This window comes from Crocodylus porosus, unplaced genomic scaffold, assembly GCF_001723895.1.
Source record: "Crocodylus porosus isolate Cpor-Errol unplaced genomic scaffold, CroPor_comp1, whole genome shotgun sequence".
Classification (NCBI taxonomy): Eukaryota; Metazoa; Chordata; order Crocodylia; family Crocodylidae; genus Crocodylus; species Crocodylus porosus.
The window spans coordinates 131,215,697-131,225,115 of NW_017728886.1; positions in this window are offsets into that span (position 1 = coordinate 131,215,697).

Here is a 9,419-nt window from a genome sequence, read left to right on the forward strand (position 1 = left end):
CAGGCTCAGCAAATGGGCAGACAAGAACCTGATGGTGTTTAACACCAAAAAATGCAAAGTTCTCCACTTTGGGACGAAAAACCTGCAGCATCCTTATAGGCACTGGCTAGCACTATGGAAGAAAGAGACTTGACCACAAGATGAACATGTGCCTGCAATGCGACTCAGCGGGTAGTAAAGCAATCAAAACACTGGCTTACATCCATAGATGCTTCTCAAGTAAATCCCAGGACGTCATTGTCTCCTTGTACTCAGCCTTGGTCAGGCCACAGCTGGAGTACTGCATCCAGTTTTGGGCTCCAGAATTCAAAATTGATATGGAGAAGCTTGAGAGAGTCCAGAGGAGAGCCACGTGCATCATCAGAGGTCAGGAAAACAGACCTTATGATGACAGGCTGAGACCTATGGGGCTCTTTAGTCTGGAAAAATGCAGGCTCAGGGGTGATCTGATGGCCACCTTTAAGTTTATCAGGGGTGCCTAGCAGTATCTAGCAGAACATCTGTTCATCAGAGTGCCCCAAGGGATAACAAGGTTGAATGGGATAAACCACAACAAGACCGGACATAAGGAAAAATTTCTTTACTGTCTGAGCCTCCAAGGTCTGGAACAACCTGCCATCGGAGGTAGTTCAAGCACCTACATTGAACACCTCTAAGAGCAAATTGGATGCTTATCTTGCTGGGATCCTATGACCCTAGCTGACTTCCTGCCCGTGGACTGGGGGCTGTACTCGATTTTTCCGAGGTCCCTTCCAGCCCTAATGTCTGTGAAGTCTATGAAATCTATAATACAATATAAAACAGTAAAAATCAATGCAAACATAACACTATTTATAATATTAAAAGGGGCTTATTACAATGTGAGAGTATAAGAACTTAGCTTACCTAGTATTACTTGTAATCACTTGTAAGCGATAGGGAGGGCAGAGAGAAAGTCAGAAATGGTTAGGGGAAGGGGAGGCAGTATATTTTTAAATAAGAAAAAAAGAAAAACTGGGGGTTTTGCTACACCTCAGACCTGGATGTATCTTGATTTGATAAGGTTTTCTTAAGACGATGCTTTTATTATGCTGGGGAAGTCCTATGGGAGGTAGCATACCATCTTTGGAGGCTGTACTTCTGTATGCAGGCAATCAAGAAGTTGATGCTAGAAAGCAGTGCAAATTTCATTGGTCAGATCCCCATTTCTTGGAGTAATACAAATTAATACTGTTTACAGAACATCTGGTTCTTAGGAAAAGCATTCCATGTACATAATATTTTAAAACAGTACATTTAACTGGATTGTCACCCAAGAACTTCATGGCAGAGGCTAAGTCATGAGAGAGCCTTTGTATTTTGATAAAACATATATGGATGCTAAGCTGATTCTGTGATTGTTCTGCCTATCACTTTCCATGGTAGCAAGTAGAGCTGTGCGAAGTTTCATTTTGATGCTGTCTTGACTCATTTTGATTTCACTGTTTCTAACTTGAAACAAAATGAAGGGCTTCAAAACAGCCTCAAACAAAACGGGCAGTCAAAACATTTTGAAATGTTTTGAAGCTGAAACTGGGCTTGCCCACAGGGAAATGAAGTAAGGAGAGGGAGAGGGAAGTGTGGGGAAGGACACAGTGAGTTTGGCTGCTCTAATCATTGTAGAATAGAGCACTAAATCCTACTAATTTCTCCTTTAGCCTGGTTCTTAAGGGCTGTGGCAAATTTCCTAGGAAGTTTTATGATGGTTTTCTGATATATTTTGTTTTTTGTTATGAGTTCTCCAGCAGATATCCTCAAATTGTTCCTTATTGTCCTTGATCTATCCAAAGATTATTATTTTTGGAGAAGGCTAAACATGCTTTTAACTCAATAATAGGTCTTCTTTTCCTGGTAACAGTTATAAATTATAGTAATTTATAAAGTACTGTTTATGTAAATATTTAATGAACATGCCCCTTGAGTGGGGCTAAGCTCAGCACTTTTAGCCCTAAATTTTATCTGTTTATCCTTCAATATCGATTAATTTCCTTTTCACATAGAAGGCAGGGCAGAGTGGCATCTTAAAAACGAGTTAGTTTTTAAGGTGCCACCTTGCTCTCCCTTTTGCCTGACTTCAGATCAACACAATTAACTGACACACTTCTTTCTTTCCCTAACATTACTGCATTTGACAACATATCAACTTGTGCTCCTATGTCCAACTTAAAATGACTAAATGTCCCATTTGTGTTTAGGATGATAACCTAATTACTTTCTTTTGCAATGTTGCCCATTGCTTCAATGAGGACTTCATCCCAGGTAATGACTTAACTGCACATCAACTATTCCATTGTAACTTCCCATGTGCAAACTCTTTCCTTATGATAAATGGAAGCTAAACTATGCTAATTTAGTTCTCATAGGAGGCCCCCCTTCTGCCTTTTATACTGTGACAAGTTGTCTATTTATCCATAGCCTTGAGCATTGACACTTCCCCTTGTGGAGTGTGCTCATCAGTGCAGACCCTGGCATGCCAGATTAGGGAGCTCCAGGCAATGGTGCAGAAGATGTGCACCATTAGGGAGGCAGAGCTGGACACCTACTTCCAGGTTCTCCAGCAAAGGAAAGAAGTGGAAGAAGTAAGGATGGCTGGCAGCACCAGGGCAGAAATAAAGAGCTACCATGAATTCCAGCCAGGGGTTGCCTGGATGAAGGTAGTCTCTGGCCCAAGGAGGCACTGCACCACAGTGGCTGCTCCCCTGGAGCTGTACAACTGATTTGAACCTCTCACATCAGCAGAGCCAGTTGAGAGCCACTGGCTGCAGCGTGTGAGGATGCAGGGTCCCCAGCAACTACACCTAAGAGAAGGTGCAGAGTAATCACGGTAAGTGACTCCCTCTTGAGCAGGACAGAGGAAACAATCTGTCACCCTGACCCATTAGCCCACGAGGTCTGCCTCCTGGGGGGCTCATGTCCAGGATGCAACTGAGAGGATCCGCAAACTCATACAGCCCTCTGACCACCACCCTGTGCTACTCATCCACTTGGGCACAAATGACATGGCTTGGAGCAATCCTGGCTGGACCATGACTGACTACAGGCCTCTGGGGGCTGGGCTCAAGGGTTTGGGGGAACAGGTAGTTTTTTCCTTGATCCTTCCAGGTCACAGGCCTTGAAGGGAGAGGTGTATCAGAGAGGTCAACAGAAGACTCTGGCGATGGTAATATCATGAGGGGTTTGGCTTCTTCAACCATGGTCTGCACTTCAAGGAGAGAGTCAGTGGATTGTTGGGGAGGGATGGCCTGAAAGGGTAGAAGCTCTTCTCAGCCAGGATAGCTGACCTACTTTGTAGCAAAACCCCCATTTTGTTTTGTTTTTTTCTTTTAAAATGCATTCCCTCCCCTCCCCCAACCATTTCTGACATTTCCCCCTCTCTATTCCCTATAGATAAGTATAAGTAAGCTAAGAAGTAGGATAAGCTTTAACATTTTTAGGTAGTAAATATTATTTCTCTCCCCTCTGCAAATAAGTGCCTTGCTATTTTCACATAGATATCCATTGTTTTATAAGTGATAATTATTATGTTTTTATTGATTTTTTTTGACTGCTTTTATATTGTGTGATTACTGTTTTAGGCCTATATATGTAAGTTAGCATAAGTCATGTCAAGTTTCCATCTTGTAATGTCAAGCCTCCATCCTATCCCCATGCCTGGTTGTGTAACCTATGACTCATACTACCCCTCCTATGTAATTTGGTTTCTGAATGAATGGGGATGAATGAGGGTGCTTGAGAGTCAATGGCAGTAGGTATAAAAATAGCTCCCTCTAAATGACTGAACCATCAACACCAATACCTGGACCAATGACCCAGCCCTTGGAACCACCCTCACCATTCAAGAAACAAAAGATGAGGCAACTCACCATTGTGCCAAGGCTGTACATGCTCAGTAAGAACACCTGGAGCCCTCTGGAACAGACTGACCTTGCCTGGACAGGCCCTCCCATAGGAGATCAGAGGTCTGCTCCATAAAAGAGATAGTGAAAACTGACTCCTTGGGACACTCTCTCCATCTGGACCAGCACCATGCCACATCACCTATCCACCCAGGACCTGCCAGTGACCCCCCTCTGGACAACACCTGCTGGACACAGTCACATTTCTGCCTCTCTCTCTTTCCTGACTGTCTCCTGCTTCCCACCACTTATCTGAACCCCCAATATCTCAGCTGTCTGCCTCAGTTTCCAGCCCCAATCTACCTTAAGTAACCTCAAGCCTCAATTCCTCAACCAGCTTCTCTATAGTTCACCGGTTCTAATCCCAGTTCTGGCAACTTTCACTCCCTACACTTCAACCTTTCCTTAAGTATCCCAGGTACCCCAAACACACACATATATACCATACCATCCAAGTTAAGAACTTACCTATGTGTAGGTGGGTTGTGTGTATGTGTGTGTGTATAGACCTCTCAACCAAGAGGTGGAGCTGGATTGAAAATTTGATAGGGAACTGGCTGAGGCTGTACATACCCAATGCTTGGTCATCATAGGGGACTTCAACCTCCCTGACATCTCATGGAAGGAGCACACAGCCAAGTCTGACTAGTTGCATAGCTTTCTTGATGAGCTCTACCTAAAGCAAAGGGTATATGGGCTGACTAGAGAAAAGCCACTGCTGGATCTTGTTCTGGCCAAAGGGGATGATCTGGTGAGCAATCTGAGGATTGAGGGGAAGCTCAGTGACAGTGACCATGAACTAATCACTTTCTCTGTCTTATGCAGGGTGGGCAAATGTCTCAATAAAACAGAAATCCTCAATTTTGGGAAGACTGACTTTCAGAACCTCAGGAGACTGGCCAGCCAGGCACTAAGAAACCATGGTCCCTTAGAAAGGGGAGTCCATGAAATGTGTCTGAGAGTCCTGAAGGAGCTGGCCGACATCATAGCACACCCTATGGCAAGGATATTTGAGAACTCATGGCACTCAGGAGAAGTACTGGAGGAGTTGAAGAGTCAGTGTATTCCCAATCTTCAAGGAAAGAGGAAGGAAGGAAGACCCAGGGAATTACTGAACAATCAGTCTGACATCCATCCCTGGAAAGATCCTGGAGAAAATTATCAAGGGCTCCACCAACAGCACACTAATGGAAGGCAACTTTCTGAGTGCCAGCAAACATGGCTTTGTTGTTGGAAGGTCCTGCCTGACCAACCTCATCTCCTTCTATGACCAGGTGATGCATTGCCTGGAGAAGGAAGATGAGGTTGATGTCATATATTTGGATTTCAAGAAGGCCTTTGACTTGGTCTCCCATGATGTCCTCATGTCGAAGCTGGAGAACTGTGGCCTCAACCATCTCATGGTTTGATGTCTAGGGAATTGGCTCTGGGGTTGGACCCAAAACGTTTTAGTTGATGGGAGCAAATCAACTTGGTACAATGTGACCAGTGGTGTCCCTCAGGGCTCAGTACTTGGGCCAGTACTCTTCAACATCTTCATAAATGACCTGGATTTGGGCATTGGATGTGAACTGGCAAAGTTTGTGGATGATACTAAACTATGGGGGAAGGCGGTCACACTAGAGTATAGGCTGGGCATATAGGCCAACCTGGACAGGCTTGCGAGGTGGGTAGACCAAAATGTAATGGCATTTAACATAGAGAAGTGCAGGGCACTCCACCTTGGGAGAAAAAACCAGCATCATATTTATAGACTTGGCAGTGCTATGCTTACTAACATCATGACTGAAAGAGACTTGGGGGGCTTGATTGACCACAAGATGAACATAAGCCACCAATGTGATGTTGTAGCTGGCAAAGCAAACCAAACTCTGGCACACATCCACCAATGCATCTCAAGCAAAACTAGGGATGTTATCCTCCTGCTGTACTTGGCCTTGGTGAAGCTGCAGCTGGAGTACTGCATCCAGTTTAGGGCACCACACTTCAGGATGGATGTGGATAAGCTTGAGAGAGTACAGAGGAGAGGCACCCACATGATCAAAGCCCAAGAGAGCAAGCCTTATGAGGAGAGGCTGAGGGACATGGGACTCTTCAGCCTGGAGAAGAGAAGGCTCAGGGGTGACTCGGTGGCAGCCTACATCTATATAATGGGTGTGCACCAGGATCTGGAAGAACAGTTGTTCACCAGGGCTCCCCGAGGGATAACTAGGTCTTATGGCCACAAACTTCTGTAAGGCTGATTTAAACTGGACATAAGAAAAAACTTCTTTGCAGTCTGAGTGTCCAGAATCTGGAATAGAGTCCCCCCAGAGGTGATGCAAGCACCTACTTTGGACTCATTCGAAAGGTGTTTGGATGCATATCTTGCCGGGATCATTTGACCTCAGCAGACTTCCTGCCTATTGCAGGAGGGGCTGGACTTGGTGATCTCGTGACGTCCCTTCCAGCCCCTAATGTCTATGAAATTTATATGCTGCTGTGTTGCTTTTTGGGGGCTCCAACTATGTGTTCTATATGTGCTTCTGTCTAGGGTGTCTTTTCTTATTGTGTAAAATAACTTTTTATCCTGTCTAGTAGGGGTCTGCAAAGTGGGCCCTATTCAATTCAGATTTGGATTTGGCCCAAATCAGGGACATTGATTAGACTCGTTGATTTGGATCACTGTCCCTGATGCAATTCAGCTAAATCTGAAGATTTGATGCCGATTCGGAGAATCAGCAATTTGGCCATAGACACAGCTTTAAATATTTTTTCTACATACCTTGAGATACCAGCACAGCTCATGAACACTGCAATGGTGAGGCAGATGGAGCATCCCGCAGGAGTGCAGGAGGGCCCTACATGTGCTCAGCAGCAAATCTGGAAGCAGACCAGAAGTACTTCTGGTCCACTTCCAGGTCTGCTAGGGAGCACACTCTGGGACCACCCCCAACTCCCCTGGCTCAGAGATTGGTCACAGGAGGACCCCGGATGACTGCCCTCCAGACCCAGGAGGCACCAGTCACCAAGCAGGGGGCGTGGAGGTAGGTGGGGCCTGCACAGTCTCCAGCAAACCCAGAAGTTGACCAGAAGTACTTCTGGTCTACTTCCAGGTCTGCTGCTGAGCATGCTGGGGAGCCCCCACACTCCTGTGGGACACTCCATGCACCCCAGCATCACAGCATCCACAAGCCACCTGGCACCTAGAGGTAGAAAAAACATTTAAAGCTTTCTCTATGTCTGAATCTCTGAATCTTTCTGTATCTCTCCAAATTGATATGGAAAGTTTCAGTTCAATTTGGAGAGATTAAAGGGTCCTCTGGTTCAATTTGGGTTCAGAGATTCAGCCACCGAATCAGGCCGAATCTCCAAATTGAATCAGGGACTGAAGCTTTGCACAGCCCTATTGTCTAGTGTTTAAGCACACCCCACTCTCTATCAGGTTTAATCTGGATTGAGTAAATTTGTCAAAGATTAGATCCAAGATCTCTAGTAGTCTCTCTCTGAGTCTTTTGGCTGAGATCCCAACCACAATCTAGTCTTCAAGCTGTGCCTGCAACATTGTTGTTGTGAGAGAGAGCCTATGATATCTATGTTCCTTACTGTGTGTGCATTAATTGTGTTCCTGTTGTCCATGTTCATTATTTGCTAGTTTACTGGATCCGATAATAACAACTCAATTAATTGTTAATGAGACTGTCATTATATAGAGGGTCTCATTTGCCTTCTCAAGTTAAGCTGCAGACATGGGTTGGCTAGAGTTAGGGTCTACCACCCCTAGTTCAAGAAATGTCATTAGGCATTCATTGTAAGGATTAACAACCTTTATTTCAATTGCTGTGCTTTCTTTTTACTCATGCAACGCAGCCTCACTGTTATCAAAAGGAGACCTTCTGTCTGTCTTCCTTTTTTGCTGATATCATCAGTTTGCAAATATAGAAAGAAGAATGGTTTAAACCTCTTTCAGTTGTTTTTCCTGTTTCCCCACATCTCTGTTGGTGATTTAACTTCTCTGTTCTTCTATTTGATATTTTCTAAGTTCCTTTGTACCCCTGGTACTATGTGGAATTCAATCATCACTTGCCAGAGACCTCCCTTTTCCCCTTTGTGGCTACATTAACTTCTTCCCTCACCACCAAAAGCAATGGTGTCAGTGGAGCTCAGTCTGTCCATGATAGAACTGAAGTGTATGGGTTGATCTCAAGCCTTCTGGTTAAAAATACCCAAAATGGTTCCTCCACTTCTGCAGCAAGAAGTACACTTGGGTCACTGCCTTTCCAGGTACTGTGACTTGGGGTGTATATCTGTGTGCAGAGAGGTTGCTCCAATGCAGTGTAATTATTGCACCCCAGCAGACTCCAGCATCATGTGTATTAGCATCCCTGCACTGAAAAATGGTAGTGGAGATGCTTTTAACTAAGGCTCATTCAGCGAGCTTTAAAGTGTCCCTACTGCTATTTTTCAGCATGGGGACACTGATACATGTGATGCTGTGGGTGCTTTAATTAGAGTGGTTCTTGGAGCTGCTCCAATTAAGGCATACCACCCCCCCACACACACACACACACTCCCGGAGCACATGTATAAATGCCCTAAATGTGTCACAGCCAGCACTCTCTTGTAAGCATTGCATCTGCCTGCACTCATTTCATACAGCAACATAGTACCAGTCATGTGGAGGCTCTCATGGTCTGGTCAGACTCTTATGTGGATACTAGGGAATATTTGTACCTCTGAAGCATAGGAGGAGATAGGCACATGCAGTCTCAAATCCACAGCCTCTATCTCTGTACTATCGTCTCTGGAGTTGTTTTCCTTAAAACCCAACTGTCAAGGGAACCCAAGGCAACACATAGCTATCATTGACAGGCACATAGTTTAATATGTGAGGCCAGCAAAACAATGGGGCATGTGTAGGTGACACAGGTGTTAATGTAGACCACCTGAAAATTTTAATTCAGCTTTTTTTTGGTGTGGTGCATTTTTGCTTGCATCTGTGTTTGCACAAACAGTGCTTTTGAGTAACTTAAGCCCCCATGTGTCATTCCCTACAGATTTCAGTAGGGGGAGTCAAATACTAATTTACCCCCTTGAATGTCTTTCCTAATGTATTACAACAGAAAACACATGTAAACCACACAGGCTCCCCAGTCCCTGCTCACAGACTATCACTGGACAGTCCTGACTCTCTCACTGGGAGTCTCCCCTGGGCATGGTCATGGTCGCCCCCAAATCCTTGTCACTTCCATCTGCTTATGCTAATTTGGTCTGGTCTCTCTCTGTCTGTACGCGACCCAAAGATCCCATCCCAATCTGAAAGACAAGCCATACGAATCCTCCCCTCCTCTTCATTTTCTTCCCATCCCACCATGTTACAAATATGTTTTTTTTCTTCATTAACTATACCTTCGATGATAACTTCTATATCATAAGAGTAGTGGATGGGGCTATGATATCATAAAGGTAGCAGGTGGGTGGGTGCTTATTGTGAGCTCTTCTGGCTTTTTTTTTTTTTTTTTTTTT